General features: G+C 35.8%; 1 protein-coding gene across 3 annotated transcripts in view; it reads left to right on the top strand.

Annotated features, from left to right (window-relative positions):
- LOC145673497 (uncharacterized) overlaps positions 1-23,292 on the top strand; it is a 136,418-nt gene that overhangs the window by 56,871 nt on the left and 56,255 nt on the right. For 2 of the 3 annotated variants that reach the window (XM_081743260.1, XM_081743259.1), the window contains exon 2: positions 10,063-10,321. The exons of the other annotated variant lie outside the window; for it this stretch is intronic. The gene's annotated coding sequence lies outside the window, so the exon portion shown is untranslated. The remainder of the gene's footprint in view (positions 1-10,062; positions 10,322-23,292) is intronic. 3 annotated transcript variants of the gene reach the window in all.

Genomic DNA, 23,292 nt, shown 5'->3' with positions numbered 1-23,292 from the left:
CGCCATAGCTCTGGATAAGTAGCTTAACAAATAAAACACAGTTCTGACCAGAGCAGAATGAAATATATTAAAAACTATACTTACAATGTGTTACAGTTTCAAGGACCTAACGTCCTCTTCATCAGACACCAACACTCCACTATTTGTAAAGTAGTGGTAGTAAATATTCCAAATAGGTATGACCTTATGGAAGAATCATGTATAAATCAAGCTACTAAGGTCACTAACATGAAGCTGCAATCTTTGTGTAAACGCTTCAGAAATGTGAAAATGGTAGATGTAAGTAAATTTGGTAGAGAAATGTTCACAAGGCATGGTTTGCATTTAAATAAAAGGGGAAAAGAATTGTTAAGCAATGAAATTTGTGATGTAATTAACAGTGATATGAGTAATAAATCTAGGTCTCAAGCAGCGTTGCCAATACCTTGGGAAGTAACTCAAAGTAAGAAGAATGTGGATGAGAGCACTTCTTTTTTAGTTCAAGGATAAATTTAACACAGCGAGTAGGCTTACGTATCTTTCATCAAAATGTACATGGGTTTTCCATTGGGAAACAATTAACGATGGAAATTTTGTTGACGGAAATTCTGAAAGATGTAGATATTATTTGTATAACCGAACATTGGTGTGCACAAAACAATATAGAAGCTATAAATTTACCAAATTTCAAGCTAGCAAGTAGTTTCTGTCGAGAAAAGAAAACAAGGGGTGGTTCAAGCATTTTTGTAAAACATAGTTTAAAATTTAAAAAATGCACTAAGTTTAAACATATAAACGATGAAAAAAATTTTGAATGTTGTATTTTGGAGCTCCCAGTGGAAAAAATTGTAATAATCTGTATATATAGGACACCGGATAGTGAAGTGGAAATTTTTGTGCGTAACTTAGAAGTAATACTCTCACATTATAGTTGTACTAAATACAGCCCAGTAGTAGTAGGAGATCTAAATATGGATTTTTTGAAAGATATTGATGTAAAGATAAAAACATTATTGGGTACGTTTAATTTAAAACATTTAGTAAATAAACCTACTAGGATAACTCCAACCAGTATATCAGCACTAGATCAGATAATTCTAAACTGTGACCACTTGAGCTCAAGGGCGCAAGTGATTAGTACCGGATTTTCTGATCATGAAGCTCAGATTGCTGAAATATGTGATAAACGCTTCTCTGTAACTCAAAAGTGTAAGAAATATAGTGTAAAAACGTTCAAAGTTACAAGGGTATTCAGTAATCAGAATATCAATTATTTCAATTATTTACTTAGTCACGAAACATGGGAAGGTGTACTTTCATTAAACAACGCAAAAGATATATATATAATGAATTCATAAAATTTTTTGCTTACTATTTTGATATAGCTTTTCCTAAAATGAAACTCGTGTTAAAATCCCAGAAGAAGGGACAATGGGTTACTCCTGAAGTACTAAAAGCAAGTGCTACAAACATAAATTTACATAAAGTTAGTAAGGTTTTTAAAACACGTTGTGCAAAGTCCTACTATAAACAATTTAAAAAAAAGGTACAAGGAACTAATTAGAACGACTAAAAGGAACTACTACCAACTTAAACTTGCTTATGCATTGAATAAAACTAAAACCATGTGGGACATTATAAATAAAGAACTAAATGGTGGCAAAGAGACACCATATGTGGATACAATAATACATGAAGGGAACAGTGTATCAGACCCAAGGGAAAAAGCAGAAATATTTAATAACTTTTTTATAAATGTTGTCGCAAAAATTATGGATGATGATAAAGTAAATAAATGTAAACAGAATGGCCACAAAGTAGTTACTGTAAATAATTTTAAACAAAGTTCAAATAAATGTGAAAAACAATCTTTCTACAGCCAGTATCAGAAGATGAAATAGCAAATATAATAAGATCTTTCAAAAACAAAAATACAGCTGGAATTGATGAAATCTCAGATAATTTATTGAAAAGATGTTTCAATCAGGTGACAAAGCCACTTTGTCATTTAGCAAATATATCACTTATAAATGGCGAGTATCCAGAAAAGTTAAAAATTGCGAAAGTTAAGCCCTTGTTTAAGAAAGGTGAAAAGCAAAACATAAATAACTACTGACCAATATCTCTCCTACCTGTCGTTGGAAAAGTTTTGGAAAAAATTATGTATAACAGGGTAATTATTTTTTTATTGAAAGAAAATGTTATCTCTACAAAACAACATGGCTTCCTTAAAGTTCGATCTGCAAACACGGCAATATTTAATTTCATTGAGAAAGTAAGAAATATTGTAGATAAGAAAGAAAACTGTATAGGAATCTTTCTTGATTTGTCTAAAGCTTTCGATACAGTACAACACAGTTTACTTTTGAACAAACTGGAGAAGTGTGGAATACGTGGTAAAGCAAGGGACTGGTTTAGTTCGTACTTAAAAAATCGTAGGCAGGTCGTAGAAATAACGCATAAGAATAATAACATTGTAGAAAGCTATTTATCAGATGAATTATACATAAAACACGGAATTCCACAGGATCTATTCTAGGGCCATTGCTCTTCCTTTTATATATTAATGATTTTGAAAAAAACGTATCTTCGGCAGATGTCACCATTTTCGCTGACGATACCACTCTACTAGTGAGTGGAAAAACTGAAAAATTATTGGAACAGAATGCTAGGCAAACACTAAGTGAAGTATCTCTTTGGATGAAGAACAATAATATCTTTGTTAGTGTTGAAAAATCCATTGCTATAAATTTTCATAAGGGCAGTAAACCAATATACCCTAACCTATATCTGAACCAAAATAAAATTAACTATACAACACACTGTTCGTTTTTAGGTCTTACTATAGATCATAACATGACATGGGAATTTCATATAGAGTCAGTTATTAATAAATTAAATAGAATATGTTATGCACTAAGGATTATTAGAAAGAAGGTAAATTTAAAATTAGCTAAAACCTTGTACCATTCGTGTTTTAACTCTATCTTGCAATATGGTATCATGTTCTGGGGAAATTCAAGTCAGAGATTTAATGTTTTCAAAATTCAGAAGAAAGCCATAAGAATACTTTGTGATAAGAAGCCAAATTTTTCTTGTAGACATTTGTTTAAGGAGGTCAATATACTTCCTCTGGATAGTTTATATTTGTATCGTCTCTTTTTGTATTTGAAAGAACACTCATCGGCATTCGTAACAAATAAGGATGTACATAATCATAATACGCGAAATAAGAATGATTTTCATTTGTATAATCACCGGTCAACAATGTATCAAAAAAGTGTAAGTTATGGTGGTGTTAAGTTGTATAACATGTTGCCTATTGATATAAAGTATGAAGAATATATGAAAAGGTTCAGACAAAAGTTAAAATTATTTCTATTAGAAAATTCTTGTTATACGATTGAGGAGTACGTAAATATCATGACAAGGTAATATTACTTTATTTTACTCATGTAAATTTTTTGTACATATGACGCATGTTACACTTACTTGAGGACATTCCTCGTACTTGTAAGTTCATACAAAAGAAATAAATACAATACAATACAATATTTTGTAATTGGAAGTCGTAATACAGCAAATAACTAATTCTTAATTTTTTTATTGTTTTAGGTGGTGAAGGAAATAAAAAACTTAATAGAAACACTGGAGAACAAACCTTATTTTCCTGAATTGTTTGCTGTTGAAATATAGTGGGTTTTTAGTGAAAAGGAGTTATAGATTGGGTTAAAAAAACATGGATTCACTGAAACCGTTGGATCTTAGTACAAGAGGTGAAAGTGATTTTACAGAATTCTCATCTTTGCAGGGAACAGAGATTTTATCCCAACCGGTGGTGAGCCCGCAACCTCCGCCAGTAGAAAGAGAAGTTTTCCCGTTATTTGATGTTGAAAACGAAATAGAAGAATATCCTACCTTCACCTTCACCTACACCTTCACCAACAGTGAGTAATTCCTCGGTGCGGAATTGGGAGTTGGAAGAATTTTTGAATTTTCCATGTGAGTGTACTGTGGAACGTACATCATTGGATTGTATAAAAATGTATAATATACTGGAAACCAGACGATATATGTATTTGTATTGCATGCGGTTTTTTGGAAGGTGGACAGTTAAAGTATGATTGTTTGATGTTGGATACGGAATCTCTTGAACGGAAAGCTATAGAAACCATAACAAAAGTTGAGGTTCGTAAAGAATTATTATCAATTTACAGAGAAAAGCATGGACATTTGTTTTTGATTACATGGAACTTTATTGGACGTTTCCGAGATCTTGTGTGTGACTTTGAATACAGGCCCACTCTATTAAAAATTTTACTAGAAAAAGATTTTGGGAAATATACTGATATGGTGTAAAAAATGTACAAGAAGAATGTACGAAAGTACGTTAAAAGTAACCTTAGTGTGAGTAAAAGATTTTTATATTGAATTAGAGTGTAGAATATATTGCCAATAACAATAAAACAAATATATTTTTCCATTTATGTATTTTATTATAATGGAATATAAGTTTATGGAGTATATTTGGAAAAATAATAGAACATACATCATGATGTTATATTAACGAATTGTTTCTTGGAAAAGATTTATTTTGTATTGCCTTGAAACATATTATTAAACAGAGAATTCGAATAAAATATTTGATTGTAATATAAGACGCAAAATGCATAGAACACTTTATTAAATGTAAGGGAAAAAATGTGTTTTATACATGCGCAGAAGCTTTTATTGTACGAGGGTTGGGGCAAAAGTCATGGCAACTATTTTTTTTCTTGCAGATATGTGAGCGGATCACAAACTTCTATGTGTCGTGTCAAAGTTCTGCAGGCATAGTGTGTATTCAGAACAACAGATGGCTCTGTGATAACTGGTAGTAGCACAGCGAGGGCTGTGAAATCAGTCAGTTGGTGAGTGTCGTGCGAGATGGAAGTAACCCATGTTGAGCAGCACCCTTACATCAAAATAGCTATTCTCAGAGGGAGAAATGCGATGGAATGTCACAGTGAATTAGTGGAAGCCCTTGGGAATAATGCTCTACTATACCGGACAGTAGCACGGTGGGTAGTTAAGTTTCAGCAAGTGCGTGTGCCGACCAGTGATGAGCAACGTTCGGGACGACCTGTAAGTGTGCGGACCGACGTGGCACATGCCCCCATCGAGCAGCTCCTGGATGAAGACAATGGACGCTACTGGAGTTGGCGAAGGCAAGTGGCATCGAGAAACGCACCATCCACAGGATAATTGAGTAATGAGCTTCAACTACGCAAAATCGCATCCAATGGTACCGCATGCAATGACGAAAGTTCAAATGTGGATGCGCTATGCAATATTCTCCGACCACCTTGAACGCTGGCAACAGGACGGCGATCAATTCTTGTCACGAATTAGCTCCATCGATGAATTTTGGGACAGGACATACGAACCAGAACTGAAAGCAAATAATAAGTGATAGAACCGACTTTGTCTTTCGTCGCTCTCTGCTTTTTGTCGGTTCTATCACTTATTATTTGCTTCAGCACCTAAAACAGAAAAGAAAAAACTGTAATTAGTTACCGTATTACGACTTTTCAAATTACAAATATGATATTCAACGTAGCACTAACTTTCCCAACCATATTGGCTTTGCATGTGAGAAAGCCATGGTTCGATTCGCGGTGCAGATTCTGCTAACTACCTATCCAATATAAGTTTGTTCATACACAGTAAAAATATACCATTTATAACTGAAAAGTCTACAGTGCAAGCAAGCGTACGGTTCTCCATGTGGGACAACCCTGGTTCGAGTTCCGGCAGTGTCATTGCTCCCTACTCAATAAAACTTCCTTCTTACCATATACTTTCTAAATACCAGTTATACGTCTTACACTATTCATAGCTACATACAAGTAACAACACCTGCTAAGCAAAAGGTTTATCGTACGGTTTTTCACGTGGAAGAGTGCTGGTTCGATTCCCAATACGGATTCTGTTAACTTCCTGTTATGTCTTACACAATTCATAACTATATATATAAGTAACAAGTTCACACTGCAAGCATAAAATTTAGCGTACGGTTCTCCACCTGGGAGAATACTCATTCGATTTCCGGTGCAATCAATAATGTTGATTCCCTCTACCCTCCATATTACATTATACTATATCTTAGTCATGTTATAATTCCATAAAAGTACACCAAATCATATCATTTTCAATGCCGGAAAATCCGCAATCAATTTCCGATAAAACAAACATTTCCGTCCCCTTTTACTCCCAACAATTACAATATGTCCCTTTCCTATATAAAAATAAACAAGTATAATACAAGAAAACTACAAAGTTCGTACTTACCAATCTTCCAGTCTCTCCTAGTAGTAAAATATCTTCTTCGCAAACTTAACACGTGTTATTCCTGCAGTCGTCTTTGTAAATGTACACATCATGCAAATGCATCAGTATTTATATACCCTTAAATCTTTCCAGAAGTTTCGAGAGTGTTCTTTCCCCTATTCCAACAATAATAAGCTTAAAAAAAGATCTCGAACGTTCCAGCGCTTCCTTTCACTCATTCCGACGAGCAACATCAGCTGCCGCGTTACATGTGATGCATATTAATGAATCCAACAATATATTAGATTGTCCTACGTGTGTGATTTGCATATTTTATTTCCGAAAGGTCTTTCTGTATTCTGCTTGTCCAATTAACATTTCTTTCACCGGAAAACATTTATTATGTGTCATGTTCTCTAGTCCATTTACAATATCCGGCCGCAGGTGTATACATTATCGTATTTCTTCTGTGTCATTAATATGCGGGAAAAAGGGTGTATCCATTCTTCAAACTGTCAACCGGCCGTGTATTAAAAACTGTTACCATGTCAAAATTATCGCCAAACTGCTTCATTAATATGGGCGAAAAGTGTATATGAATCTACTCAGCTCTATGTAGTCAATAAGTATGCGATTTTTTAAAATCAAAAGTTCGTGCTGTTCGTTCCGTTCTTCTTTTTTGATTTTGAGAGTGTGACTCCTACCGGGGGTTAGTAAAAAAAATATTTTAGGCTGCAATACTAATATATTATAGTAATGTTCCAATTTGATTAATGTTAAGAAGTCAATAAGAAGTTATTTCTTACCAAATTCAGCGTACTTTATCAGCTTGTTTTAAAACTGTCTCCCTAAACTTTCTGGGCCTTACGCAGAGTCGTTCTGAAGCGTGATTAGTGGCATACTAAAGAGTTCGACTAACATGTGTTTCCTGCAATACTCAGGCCTGTAGTATGACGCTAATCATACATCAAAACGACTCAGGATTAGGCCCTCAGTGTTTTCAAAATGTTACTTTCTTTCTTCTCACCTCTATAAATGGATGGTTACTCAATGTTCTTCATTATATATTATGTAAACAAATCTACAAAGATATACAATTATTTTAAGCAATAAATTATTTTGTTATAATTTATTCACTCATTTGCATGTACCATTCATGAAAATTAAATTCCCCATAATTTTGAAGATACAGTGGTATCAAATTTAGATTTTCTTTAATATAACCCTTTCCGGCACCTGGTTTTTTGGGCTATTTTTTACACTTTCAGTCAAGCAGCTACTTCATCGTCACTATTTATCCTAGGATCATGGTTCATACCTCATTCTCTTCAGAATGGAGCTGGCTTTCAAATGATACCACTTGCATGCTCATACCATATACCAGAAGCGGGAAAAATGATGTCAAATGGAAAATTTCGGAGGGAAAATTTTTTCTCGTATTTTGGGCCCCTCTGGAGCGGCCTGTGTGAACGTAGCCATATAAAAAAAATCTGATAATTAGTACTTGGTATACTGAATGTATGTGCCAAATTTCAAGTTTCTATCTTGAATACCAAGTGCGGGAGAAATTTTATGAAGAATTTCCACCATGCCCCAAATTACCGTAAAACACCATTATCTCAGGTAAAAAAAAAAAAAAAAAAATTCCTGAGACATTCCTAATTACCCTAGGGTCATGTTTCGCCCATCATTCTCTTCAGCTTAGAACTGCCTTTCATACTCTTTCAGGCGGTATGACTCACCTGTCTCCATCATGTATCTAAGGCGGGAAAATGAGGAAAAACGGGATTTTTTGGGTCTAAATATCCTTTTTTCAACTTTTAGTCCCCCTGGACCCCCCTGTTTTAACGCAGAGATCTGAAAAAAATCTGGTAAATACTACTCGGTGGGCTGAATGTTTATGCACAATTCCAATTTTCCAGGTGCAAAAGTAAGCCCGCCAAAAAAAAAATATATATATATATACCGACAATGTTCCATATTCCCGTATACAGAGGGACATTTTTAAACATTCCCTGAGACATCCCTGATTAACCTAGGGTCATGTTTCGCCCATCATTCTCTTCAGAATAGTACTGCCTTTTAGGCAGTACCATTCACTTGTCCCCATCATGTATCTAAGGCGGGAAAATCCCGTGAAAGGGATTTTTGGTAAAAATTTCCCTTTTTCAACGTTTAGCCCCTCTGTACTCCCCTGTTTTAACGCAGAAATCTGAAAAAAATCTGGTAGATACTACTCGGTGGGCTGAATGTTTGGGCACAATTTCAATCTTCTACGTGCAATAATAAGCCCGCAAAAAATAATACCGAAAATGTCCAAAATTCCCCTATACAGAAGTATATTTTGGTAAAAATTCCCTGACACTTCCCTAATTACCCTAGGGCCATGTGTCGCACATCATTCTCTTCAGAATAGAACTGCCTTTCAGGCGGTACCATTCACTTGTCTCCATTATGTATCTAAGGCGGGAAAATCGCAAAGAAAGGGATTTTTAGGTAAAAATATCCCTTTTTTCAACTTTTTGACCCTCTGGATCCCCCCCCCCCTGTTTTAACGCAGAAATCTGAAAAAAATCTGGTAAATACTACTTGGTGGACTGCATGTTTGTGCAAAATTTCAATCTTCTACGTGCAAAAATAAGCCCGCCGAAAATACTTTACATAAACCCCCCAAAAAGTATTACAGGAAAATATAAATTTTAGACTTATGACGTCATCACCTATGTCTCGACGCAGGAAGGTGTGAAACCATACATAATGTCTTCTACAATGCCTCTGGACTTGAAAAACAGAAAAAAAAAACAGACGAAAAAGCTCAAATAGGAGAGTTATAACGCAATGTACCATGAAACATCCCGTATGGTACAAATTGTACCATGGGATCCCCAAAGGGATAAACAGTCGCTGCTTTGAAGGCGCATGCACAGAAGAAAGCAAAACATTGCAAAGATTTTCAGACTGTAAGAAATAAAGCGAACTAATACTTTGCTATAGATACCTATACACAACTTTACATTTCGTGGAGACAGGCCCGCAAACAGAGGGGGGGCTTGGGGCCTGGCCCCCTAAACTTTTCTTGGTCCATCCAGACCTCAATACAAAATTATATTATTAATTAAAAAAGCACAATTTAGATATTTGTAAGAGATTTTTTGATGACTTGCCTCCCCTAAGATATTAATGCCCCCCCCAAACCTCTGTGGCTGGTTGCGGGCCTGGCGAAGTTTGACCATACAAGTCTCCAGCTAAGGGTTCATTCCTAAAAGGGCAGTCCAGACTCCAGACCAACTCGGTATTTAACAAGGCCCTTAAGCATCATTCTTCGGGTGGGCCCTTATACTCCCAGTCTGCCACTGCAAGTTATTCGACGATAAACCACAGAAGTTGTACAGCGATGGAATTATGAAGCTACTTGAAAAATGGCAAAAAGTCATAGATAATAATGGTCAATATGTACTTGATTAAAATTGATTTTCAATAAAGAATTTTTTTGTTCAAAAATGTACAAAAAAAAAACCGCGGAAACTTTCCTCTTTTTTTCAGAAGTAAGTAGACAAAATTTTAGTTTTTTGATGCATTTCCCTAGACACGTATTATTTACTACCTACTCTTTGTAGTCAGTAATCTATACAACCATGCCAATATGCGCTCCTCTAAATGAAATTTTGACTGAATTAATGATCGTAATACATTACTTTTGTAATATACTATTAAGACCTTACAAGGTCAATCTAATTGTTAATTTGAAATTCCTCTTTTTTGTTTCGTTTTTAGATTATGTCGAGGCGAGTAACATCCGAGAATATTGTAGTTCTCTAGGAAGAGGGTGTATCAGATATTGAGGATTGTGATTTGGACGATGATGTAGAGGATAACTCCGCATTGACTGGTGCTCTTGGGAGCAGGATTTTGGAGAAAGGAGCTGATGATCGCGAAACTGTGGATGTAGAAGACTATAGTGTACCAGTGGAAATTCTTGTCAGCAATGATGATTATGAAGAAGACGATGATGATGAACATCAACAAAAACAAGGTAGGTCATTAGTACTTCAGATAAGCAAACGCTGTTGGCGGCACAAAAATATGGAAGCAGTGGATGAGCACTATAATTTCACATTTCCTGACCACTTAATTACTTTGAGAAAGGGTATAGCTGGATAAGGTGGTGAAAAGTGTTTACACGAATTTGTGATATGTATACCAAAGGTACCTCATATCCAAAGAAAACTTTGGCCCGAAAATCAACTTCAAATTCCTTCAAATTTCAATATTATTGTTGAAAATTGGAAAATAAAAAAAAATGTTCATATCTCGAAAACAACTTGAGTTACGAGAGTGAATATACTTTGCGGGAAGGATCTTACATGAAACAAGAAACGATGTGTTTCGCCCTTCAAATTTCTAGCTCGTGTGCGTGGGTTTTCCCGGGGTTCTCCCGTTTTCTCCCACTTTCTTCATTCCATCATTTCATTCATTACTCATCATCACCGTCTCCTTTAGCCTAACCGGCATAACCGTGGGACGTAAAACTCAAAGATTTCATTTCATTTCATTTTCAAATTTCTAGCTAAAACGCGTCGAAAATATTCGAATTCAAATCTTTTTGCATTATGTTCGAGAGATCATCTTCTACTTTACACCATAAAAGCAGCACCAACCCACCTATAATATATTTTGGCCATGTTTCGATACCTGTGCTGCAACTTCCCACCCAACACAAGTACATACTGATCATGTGTAAAGAATGTTCCTCGAGGTACATTGGAATGTATGATCTGTCAGGAAAGTAAATGTACACCTATTTTTCGAGTCTGGCATTCCTGCGCTCCATCCGTGGAGAGTATGAGAATTAAATCAATCAAATGTTTACTGAGGGGCAAAAAGAAAAGCTTAATCTGAATAAGACATTGCAGAGGGGCACAAGCTGTGAATACGAATAGTGCATTGTGTAAATAAAGGACGACACCGAAAGAGAAAGCCAGAAACAGCTGTTAAACTTACAAAAAAAGAGTAAAAATTGTCGAAGTGGAAACATAAAACACAAATACAACAAATACGCCGACAACTAAACGATCACCATGCCATGATCTTGGTGTAGTGGTTAAGGTGCTGGCTTACAAATGCAAAGGTCGCCAGTTCGAATCTTAAGCGACGACATTTTAAAAATTTTGATAATAATACATACAACTCATGAGAGATGGTAAAAGAGGTCGTATTTAGTTTTTCGTAGCAATTATTATTGGTAATGTTTAGTACTGATAATACTTTTTGTCTTTGCGTATTGCTTTTATTCTTTTCTTTATTTCCAAAGAGAAGAATATCCGAACAAATGCCACCAAAATTCCTCATATTTTGAATGTAAACGCCATTTGCAATTAGTGAAGAATAAAAATTGAACGTTCCGATGTAGCTGCAAAAAGTAAAAAGAAAAACATGGAAGTGGACCATACTCATGGTTATTAAAAATACAATTTCTACATGCCTTACACCTCCCGACCACGTTTCTACGTTAGCAAGTTAGACGTTTGTGTTTAGGTTAGGTTGGTCAATACGTTTTGCAAAGGGGCCCGGTTTAGCTCTGACGCACCACATGTGCAAGAAGGGAGAAAAACACTTTCTCTCTCTCCCTCTGTGTGTCTACTTATCTATCTATTTGTATATATATAACGCTATTTGTGAATGCCATAACCACCCTAATTTTCAGCGGATTGAGACGAAACTTGGCACAAACATTAATTGTTGAAATACCTTGATGAGTTCGTTAACCAGAATAATCAGATGAAAATGTCAAAATGGTGGCCCTTCAAACTCTTAAAAAGTTCCAAGGGAACCAAATTTCGCCCATAAATAGGTATTCAGAAAGTTTGAATAAATTCTCCTCTTTTACTGAAATATTTGTGTACAGAAACTTATTGAAATATTGGACCCGATTAATCGCCTAAAGAAGGTTCACGCCCTTTCGCTACGGTCAGGTTTTTTTTTTTTTTTTTTTGCAGGAGGGGGTTATTTTCCTATCGGAACAAGATGATTGTTAGTGATGATGTGAAATTACACATTGAAAGTGAAGTAACTTGTGAAACGTGTTATTTGAAAGAATAATATAATAAATGTGCATTCCTCTAACACAGAGAACTGTAAATCATGTATTTCGAGTTCGGGAGCCTGAATGGCTAGGAGTGTTATTTGATTTGCTTTTTAGTAACACATTGCATTGCAAATAAAGGTAGGCAACATTAGTGGTAAGTAAAATAATAATAATAATAATAATAATAATAATAATAATAATAATAATAATAATAATAATAATAATAATAATAATAATAATAATAGGTGTTGTTTGTGGCAAGGTAATACCTTAATCAATTCTTCTTCAAACGTAATGATTGTAACGCCATATCTCCCTTACAAACAAAATATTAGCAATTTATATCGAGAGAACGAGAAACTGTAGAGCGATGGGAGCAACGTTGGACAGTATGCACTCATAGTACTCAGAAAAGTAAGCGATTTCAATGCAAAATGAACGAAGAGTCATTGTCATGGGTACTCGTGGGGCCACGGCAGAGCCCTCTTTAGGCAAAATGTCGATAGCTTATATCGAGAAAACAGGAGGTGATACTGGGATGGGACCAACGTTGGACACCGTGGACCCATAAGGCGCATCGAAAAAATTAGGGAGGCGGGCGCCAGTCAGCCTTACTTATTTCCACATAATAATATAAAATTATGTTGTCGAAATACACACACGAGTTAGCTACTAATATTTCATATTAGTATTATTATTATTATTATTATCGACAGCGTCTTTTCATTACCTGTGCGTGTTTGACATGAATCCAAAGAGAAGATCCATCATTCGTAGAAAGAATAATAGTCAGTTACTTTAACTGTGAACGACAGCGAAAAAATATAAAGAGTGGACTACCTGTAGCGTAAAGAAGCAATATTTTCTCTCAAATGGATAAAAAATGAAGCCGAGATTGATTCGAACTCGCATGGACGGCGCGAAAAGCCAGTGCTTTGTCCACTTTTTTTTTTTAACTGACTCACTGAACGTGTTTCAGTAACTTACTTATTGCTAATTTTACTTGCTTCACTCGTTTAACTTGCTTTTTCTAATAACTTATAACGACAGGGACACGAACACAGAAACATCGGGAACAGTTAAAAATCATAGATGCTCTCCCGCCGGGAATCGAACCCGGAACTCCATACACCAAAGGCGCACGTGCTAGCGACTAGACCAGCGGGAAGGGCACCACTGTGTCGTTAGGGATTACGAGCACTGGCTTGCCAGCTATCACTTCTGTGGGTTGTATACTATGATCACATGTTTCTTCTCTGCTGGAAGAGTAAAACCTACATTATATGTAATACATGAGGTATTTAGACCTACATGCTCTTCATATAATGTAATAAAAGGGTCATGCTGGGAATAAGAAAAAGAACATTCCTTGGACAAAACGGAAACTATTGGCATCAGAAATATTTATCTACGAGGCATGCGCAGTAGTATATTTCAGAATAGTTACTGTTTTGTTCAGTAAACGAAGATAGGGGTATAAAAAAGCAAATATGTCGCGTCAACGAGATCGACCAGATTTGACAGGGGCGGAAGCAGATGTATAGTAATACAACAACTTCGCTCAGTTGATACGAGCCGAGCCGGTTGATATCACTACCCGAGTTGGTCTTCTGCTTGGGCTCAAGAATTCGACCGTGCAGGTCTCAGCCTTAATTTTAAGAACTACAGTATATACTTATATTGGTGATTACGACATTTGAGGCTGTCTCGTAATAATAATAATAATAATAATAATAATAAACTCTTGTCTTCTCGTTATCTAGACGAGACGAGATACACTAAAATTGCCCCACGAGATGCACTAAAATTACGAGATGAGACGCACCTCTGTCGTGAGCAACAACAAAAAGTATTCCACATTACTGCTTACATTTCTCATGGCTTTCGGTTTCCAGTCTAATCAGGCCATTATTTCAAAACGAGTTAAAACGAGCTGAACGAGCGAGAGAGCCATTATAAAACTCGACTCAACTCGAAACTCGACCTCGAAAACAGCGCCTTGGCTTGGAACTCAACTCAAGAAAAATACCTTTGAGTCGACTCGGATTGAACTCGAGTCGAGTCGAATTTTGGCTCGACTCCTGCTCATCCCTATTCGTATTTGTATTTTGTTTCCACTTCAACAATTTCTACTCTTTTTTTTCCTCGTTTACCTATTGTTTCTGGATTTCTCTGTCGGTGTCGTCCTTTATTAACACAATGCACTATTCTTATTCCCAGCTTGTGACCCGCTTCAATGTCTTATTCAGTTTAGGCTTTTCTCCTTACATTGACTTGACATGTGATTGATTTAATTCTCACTTTCCGCGCACGACCGATGAAAATGTTTTATTATTATTATTATTATTATTATTATTATTATTATTATTATTATTATTATTATACTATTGAACTTGCACGGCGAAATTACTGAATAATACGATATCATTTCTGTAATTTTACTCCATTGTATGTTATTTAGTTTATTAATGGGCACTAAATTGTCTCCAAATCAACGAATAAATTAACTACGGCATGCACTTTGGTGGAAATATCATTGCAATAAGATTATTGGTTCGTTCCAAACATGTTCATGTAATGATATTTCCACCAAAGTGAATGCCGTAGTTAATTTATTGTTGATCTGGAGACAATTTAGTGCCCATTAATAAACTAAATAACAATGGAGTAAAATTACAGAAATGATATCGTATTATACAGTAATTTCGCCGTGCAAGTTCAATAGTATAATAATAATAATAATAATAATAATAATAATAATAATAATAATAATAATAATAAAACATTTTCATCGGTCGTGCGCGGAAAGTGAGAATTAAATCAATCACATGTGAAGTAAATGTAAGAAGAAAAGCCTAAACTGAATAAGACATTGAAGCGGGTCACAAGCTGGGAATAAGAATAGTGCACGGTGTAAATAAAGGACGACACCGAAAGAGAAATCCAGAAACAATAGGTAAAAGGAGAAAAAAGAGTAGACATTGTTGAAGTGGAAACATAAAATACGAACACGAATAGGGATGAGCACAAGTCGAGCCAAAATTCAATTCAACTCGAGTACAATTTGAGTCGAGTCAAAGGTAATTTTCTTGAATTGAGTTCCGAGCCAAGTCGCTGTTTTCGAGGTCGAGTTTCGAGTTGAGTTGAGTTTGATAATGGCTCTCTCGCTCGTTCAGCTCGTTTTAACTCGTTTTGAAATATTGGCCTGATCAGACTGGAAAGCAAAAGCCATGAGAAATGTAAGCAGTAATGTGGAAAACTTTTTGTTGTTGCTCACGACAGAGGTGCGTCTCATCTCGTAATTTTAGTGCATCTCGTGGGGCAATTTTAGTGTATCTCGTCTCGTCTAGATAACGAGAAGACAAGAGTTTATTATTATTATTATTATTACGAGACAGCCTCAAATGTCGTAATCACCAATATAAGTATATACTGTAGTTCTTAAAATCAAGGCTGAGATCTGCACGGTCGAATTCTTGAGCCCAAGCAGAAGACCAACTCGGGTAGTGATATCAACCGGCTCGGCTCGTATCAACTGAGCGAACAGCTCGAGTCGGCTCGGTTGGGATGAGCTGATGACCCGAGCCGGCTTAGTTGGAACAAGCCATCGACTCAGCTGAATTGAGCCGATGGCTCGAGCTTTCTCGGTTGGGATGGGTCACCTACTCGGCTCATGTGATCCGGTTCGAGCCAGCTAAGTTGAAACTAGTTCATCAGCACGTTTCGACTCAGCTCAACTAAGCCGATGGCTCAAATCGGCTCGGTGTGGTGAGCTGTTGGCTCGGCTCACTTCTCGATTCGGTTCCATATTGAATGAGCTGTAAGCCGAGCCGCTCGAGCCGTTGACAAGCCCAAACCCGGTCCCACCTGTTTTGAATATGTTTGGATGAAGCCTATAACTTTTAACAATTTTTTGCTCGAGCCCGAATACTTGCCCCTTCGGAACTCAAACCCAGAACGTGACCGATGTCCTTGCCTCCTGAAGACTTCCAGACGACCGAGATCGACAGTCAATTAGCTTTTACTATTCAGATACAAACCGTATATCTTTTAAAGATTATACATGGAGTTGATATAATAATAATAATAATAATAATAATAATAATAATAATAATAATAATAATAATAATAATAATAATAATAATATTAATAATAATAATAATAATAATAATAATAATAATAATAATAATAATAATAATAATAATAATAATAATAATAGTTTTAAACTTGCCCTGAAATTTGGCAAAACTTACTTAAAAGTAGAGATTTCGGGGAAAGGGTTCCGTACCTTCAAGACACACCTCTGCAACTACCAACATTTTAAACTAGAACCTTTTATTGAAGTTTCATGTAGAAAGTATGTTTTGAGGAAAATAACTGTAATAAATATAACTGAATATCACGCGACAGTAAGGCATATAATAAACTAATTTTTAGAATATGCAGAGGTAAATATAAAAGCTTTGCTACAAAAATACCTACACAGAGCATAATTCAATGAGCTCTGAAATACAATGTAACGAAATAGCCTATGAGATTCAGTCTACAGAGCAATTGTTACTTAAAGAATGGACATACACTATTTCGAGAATCGAGACAAGACGGGAAATGTTTACAATACTTTTCGTCTCGTCTCGATTCTCATCTCCAAAGAGAGACGAAAATTTTGATTTAGCCCTAACCCATCTCGAATGTAAAATGTTAATTCTCATGTTATTTTATTTGTTTTAGAAACGAGATGAGAAACTCCTCTTCTCGTGAGCAACATTAAACCAAACCGAAATATTATTTCCAAATGTCACGTTTCTCCTTGTAATGGTATGACCTGAGCGATAATTTAGCTTCTAGCTTTTAATCTTCTACGAGATAATAATAATTATTATTATTACTATTATTATTCCTGAAGATTTGATAGTTCAAGTATTGAAACATCCGAGTATTCAAATATCTGAATATAATAAAACGTATGTTATCGCTGATCAATCGCCATCAAAAATTCTAAAGTAAGAAAAAAAAATTGCAACGTGCATTTGCAGAAGCACCTTGAATACTGAACCGCGATCGCTACGCGGTAAACGATCCGTCTTTAGTCTGGTTACGTTAGGTTTCTTTGTCTCCGCTTGCAAACTTGTATGTTATATTTTTCGATTCAAAATGTCTTTCGTATTTCTTTTATGAAGTCGGCAAAGTTTATATTAATAACTTGAGTTTTTCTTAAACCACGGGTTCACAAGCTCGTTCTTTCTCCACACGAAACTACAAATATGACAGATTGAATTCTCATACTCCCCATTTCTTTCAAAGCAGTCGCCATTACCTGGTCAAAGACTTATTTCCGCCACGATTCATATTAACCAAAATAAATTCATTTTTCGGAAGCGGAACTTTCACTTTCCGGATTTCGCAAAATTATGGAATTCAGTTATACTCCGGAATTCAGAAGAATTTCGGAACTCGGAAAGAATCCGGAATTTAGAAAATTCCGGAATTGAGAAAACCTCCGACTTTCGAAAAAATCCGGATTTTCCGAATTCCGGAATGTTAACGAAATAAGAAATTTCTAAATTCCGGATTTTTTCGAATTCCGAAATTATTACAAAATTGGAATTTTCCGAATTCCGGAATTTGTCCGGCTTTACTTTCGGGAGTCCGAAAACTAATAATTCCGGAACGGGCTATCCCTAGTTTATACACAACCTTTCAGAACACTAAGCTAGTAGCTGTCTACAAACAAACAAGTAATCCAAAGCATGTTGTATACTGCAATACGTCATGTATTAAAATCCGACACCATGACCCTTTTATTACATTATATGAAGAGCATGTAGGTCTAAATACCTCATGTATTACATATAATGTAGGTTTTACTCTTCCAGCAAAGAAGAAACATGTGATCATAGTATACAACCCACAGAAGTGATAGCTGGCAATACAGTGGTCGTAATCCCTAACGACACAGGAAGTGAGTGTTGCCATTGCCGCTGGTCTAGAGGCTAGCACGTGAGCCTTGGGTGTATGGAGTCACGGGTTCGATTCTCGGCGGGAGAGCATCTATCATTTTTAACTGTTCTCGATGTTTCTGTGTTCGTGTCCCTGTCGTTATAAGTTATTAGAAAAAGCAAGTTAAACGAGTGAAGCAAGTAAAATTAGCAATAAGTAAGTTACTGAAACGCGTTCGGTGAGTCAGTTAAAAAATAGTGGACAAAGCACTGGCTTTTCGCGCCGTCCATGCGAGTTCGAATCAATCTCGGCTTGATATTTTATCCATTTGAGAGAAAGTATTGCTTCTTTCCGCTACAGGATGGATTTTCTCTTTGGTTTCATGTCAAACATGCTCACGTAATGAAAAGACGCTGTAGATAATAATAATAATAATAATAATAATAATAATAATAATAATAATAATAATAATAATAATAATAATAATAATAATATGAAATATTAGTAGCTAACTTGTGTGTGTATTTCGACAATATAATTTTATATTATGTGGAAATAAGTAAGGCTGGTTGGCGCCCGCCTCCCGAATTTTTTCGATGCGCCTTATGGGTCCACGGTGTCCAACGTTGGTCCCATCCCAGTATCACCTCCTGTTTTCTCGATATAAGCTATCGACATTTTGCCTAAAGAGGGCTCTGCCGTGGCCCCATGAGTACCCATGACAATGACTCTTCGTTCATTTTGCATTGAAATCACTTACTTTTCTGAGTACTATGAGTGCATACTGTCCAACGTTGGTCCCATCGCTCTACAGTTTCCCGTTCTCTCGATATAAATTGCTAATATTTTGTTTGTAAGGGAGATATGGCGTTACAATCATTACGTTTGAAGGAGAACTGAGGAAGATATTGCCTTGCCACAAACAACACCTATTATTATTATTATTATTATTATTATTATTATTATTATTATTATTATTATTATTATTATTATTATTTTACTTACCACTAATGTTGCCTACCTTTATTTGCAATGTAATGTGTTACTAAAAAGCAAATCAAATAACACTCCTCGCCATTCAGGCTTCCGAACTCGAAATACATGATTTACAGTTCTCTGTGTTAGAGGAATGCACATTTATTATATTATTCTTTCAAATAACACGTTACACAAATTACTCCACTTTCAATGTGTAATTTCATATCATCACTAACAATCATCTTGTTCCAATAGGAAAATAACCCCCTCCTAAAAAAAAAAAAAACTGACCGTAGTGAAAGGGCGTGAACCTTCTTTAGGCGATTAATTGGGTCCAATATTTCAATAAGTTTCTGTACACAAATATTTCAGTAAAAGAGGAAAATTTATTCAAACTTTCTGAATACCTATTTATGGGCGAAATTTGGTTCCCTTGGAACTTTTTAAGAGTTTGAAGGGCCACCATTTTGAACATTTTCATTTGATTATTCTGGTTAACGAACTCATCAAGATATTTCAACAATTAATGTTTGGGTCAAGTTTCGTCTCAATCCGCTGAAAATTAGGGTGGTTATGGCATTCACAAATAGCGTTATATATATACAAATAGATAGATAAATAGACACACAGAGGGAGAGAGAAAAAGTGTTTTTCTCCCTTCTCGCACCTGTGGTGCGTCAGAGCTAAACCGGGCACCTTTGCAAAACGTATTGACGAGCCTAACCTAAACACAAGCCTCTTACTTGCTAACGTAGAAACGTGGTCGGGAGGTGTAAGGCATGTAGAAATTGTATTTGTAGTAACCATGAGTATGGTCGACTTCCATGTTTTTCCTTTTACTTTTTGCAGCTACTTCGGAACGTTCAATTTTTATTCTTTACTAATTGCAAATGGCGTTTACATTCAAAATATGAGGAATTTTGGTGGCATTTGTTCGGATATTCTTCTCTTTCGAAATGAAGACAAGAACAAAAGCAATACGCAAAGACAAAAAGTATTATCAGTACTAAAAATTACCAATAATAATTGCTACGAAAAACTAAATACGACCTCTTTTACCATCTCTCATGAGTTGTATGTATTATTATCAAAAATTTTTTAAAATGTCCTTGCCGAGGATTCGAACTTGCGTCCTTTGCATTTGTAAGCCAGCACCTTAACCACTACACCAAGATCATGACATGGTGACCGTTTAGTTGTCGGCGTATTTGTTGTATTTGTGTTTTATGTTCCCACTTCGACAATTTTTACTCTTTTTTTGTAAGTTTAACAGCTGTTTCTGGCTTTCTCTTTCGGTGTCGTCCTTTATTTACACAATGCACTATTCGTATTCACAGCTTGTGCCCCTCTGCAATGTCTTATTCAGATTAAGCTTTTCTTTTTGCCCCTCAGTAAACATTTGATTGATTTAATTCTCCTACTCTCCACGGATGGAGCGCAGGAATGCCAGACTCGAAAAATAGGTGTACATTTACTTTCCTGACAGATCATACATGATAGGTACGTGAATAGAGCAATCATGTGAAATACACATGTAAGGAATAAGGTTACTTCCGCCCAAAAGTACGTGCATGACACATACCGAGGAATGTATCTATTATGTGTATATCACGTACCGTGTATGTACTTGACACATTTACTTGGCATGTGCCAGGAATGTACTAGGCATGTCAGTAATGTTCCTTAGGGCAGTGCTATGCAACTGGGGGTGCGAGTACTTAAATACTAAAACCTTAACGCTTCATTTTTACGTTCGAATTTAGAAGCTTGTACTTTTAAAAAAAGCCAAGCAACTAACTCTCAAAATATATGCCCTCCTCCGGCATCTGTGTGGCAATTTAACTATCTATTAAAATACTACAGTAACATTTACGAGCGACCGAGCTCTAACCTATAATCTTAGCATTCAAACCTTTGATTTACGGTTATTTGTGATTTCACGTTTATAACAAAGACAAATATTTTTAAAAGAGTGTAGTTTAAATAAATTACTGAAATAAATATTTTTCACAAAGTTTATCCTTTTAAATTATTGTTCAAAGGCCTTTGCCTTTAGTAAGCCTTCTCCGAAATACATGCAAATGAATTGTGCTGCCATCTTTGGAGCTCTTTTAAAATACACATATATGTTTCTCGACAATGAGATCTCAGAAACTACAGGCTCTAGAAAGATGACGTTTTCACTGATCGATTGCAAATTTCATGTAGATTGTCCAGTTCTAATTGAATATTTAACAAACATGGGCACTATTTCTTTAGTACATTTTTACGGGTACATTGGAAGTGTTGAAATTTCAAAAAAATAAAATAAAACATCACATCCTAATCATTACACATTCCAACACCACACTGTTGTATATAGCGGTTGTATATGTCTCCGGCATTTGTTTCATAGCCAAATAATAATGGAAAAGGAAGGATAACCATTTCTCCAGTCTAAGATGAACTTTTTTGGGGAGTGTTTTTCCCAATAAGCACCATATATAACTGACAATATATTAATTTTGTATGTAATGTATTTGCTTATTACATACTGCATGCAAGAAGAAAGAAAACACTGGTCGTACATGAATTAGAAACTCCAACCGGAAGTAGGCTCAAATCTTGCAAACGGTGCGAGATATTCAGAAAAATAATCGAAAAATCCCCCTTTATGATACCCCTTGGCTATTTTTAAATCAATACGTCTTTAACTTGTGTCTGTAAAGAGACATGTACAGATGTTGTAAGGAATGATAAGGCGATATATGCTCATATGCGAATAATGCGCTGTGTAGAGAGCGCAGGTTCAGCTAGTTTCTTGCAAAAATTCTTCAATCGAAGATTTATAATCGCCACTGATTTTCAATTTTGTCGATATTATCTTCAAATTCCACAGAAGGTGAAAGAAGAAGCTAAATCAGTAAAAGATGTTTCACCGGTTTCAAGCTTATTGCCACTGAAAAGCGACATTTCCTGAAGGATGTCTATATTATCAGGCTGAATTTCTTTAAGGAGTTAGTTTATACTTAAACTTACGTCTTCCCGAAAATTTTATTTAACGTCTAGTTTTAACGTACAGGTTTTGAACTAATTCTCTGCTGTGTAACGTCACAATATAACCATCAATGCTAATTTTATGAGGACAATTCTGACAGTGGGGTTTAGAATGTTACAACGTAGAGAACGCATCAAACGTCAGAAAATTGCAAAATGACACACACAATATATTACAATGTGGCTAAACTCAGAAAGTGGCTATAGAAGTGAAAAGCATATGGCTAAAAAGCCACTATTGGCTCTTTGGAAATTATGTGACTAACGACGTTCTCAAAATGGCCAGATCTCGTCACAAAGTGGCTAAATTGGCAACCCTAGTCGCAATACGAAGCAACTTACGCACAACCATGCCATGGTACATGGGGTATGTGCCATTCACATTCCTCACATTCCAGTGAAGCATGTAAAAGTACCTTTCAAGTGTCAGAAATTCCTCGAAAGGCACGTACCTAGCGACACGTGCTATGCATATGAAATGTACATTTTTCAAGTACCAGGTACGTAAACGGTACATATGGAACTTAAATGGCACGTTCCTAGAATGTACCTGGTTGGGTGGGTTGGTGTAAAATAATAAAAAGCAAGTAGGGACACTGTTCGTTCGCCTACAAGATAGGCGACCCACGTTACGCAATACATGTTTTGGCCGGCATGAATACTGTCAGAACTGCAATTCTAGACTGGAAAATGAACAGCAAGTTTCGGATATGTGTGCATCTTCATGACGTCCTTCGAAAAAGACATTTTACCCTATAGGTTCGGAGGCGCGTTGTCTATTATGGCAACGAAACTTCATAATACTGTTGACATTTGGTACTAATTCTTGATGGAACATAATATTCGACACGGGAAGCGTTGGAATAATGAGTATCAACGAAAACAGTACTTTAGACCTCCCCCCCAAAAAAGTTGCTTCTATGTAAGCCATTTACTATTTGTACTACAATTAGTTATATTGTAGA

Source organism: Thermobia domestica, chromosome 16, assembly GCF_964235325.1.
Source record: "Thermobia domestica chromosome 16, izTheDome1.hap1.1, whole genome shotgun sequence".
NCBI classification, from domain to species: Eukaryota; Metazoa; Arthropoda; class Insecta; order Zygentoma; family Lepismatidae; genus Thermobia; species Thermobia domestica.
This window is presented reverse-complemented; position numbering and strand designations above follow the sequence as displayed.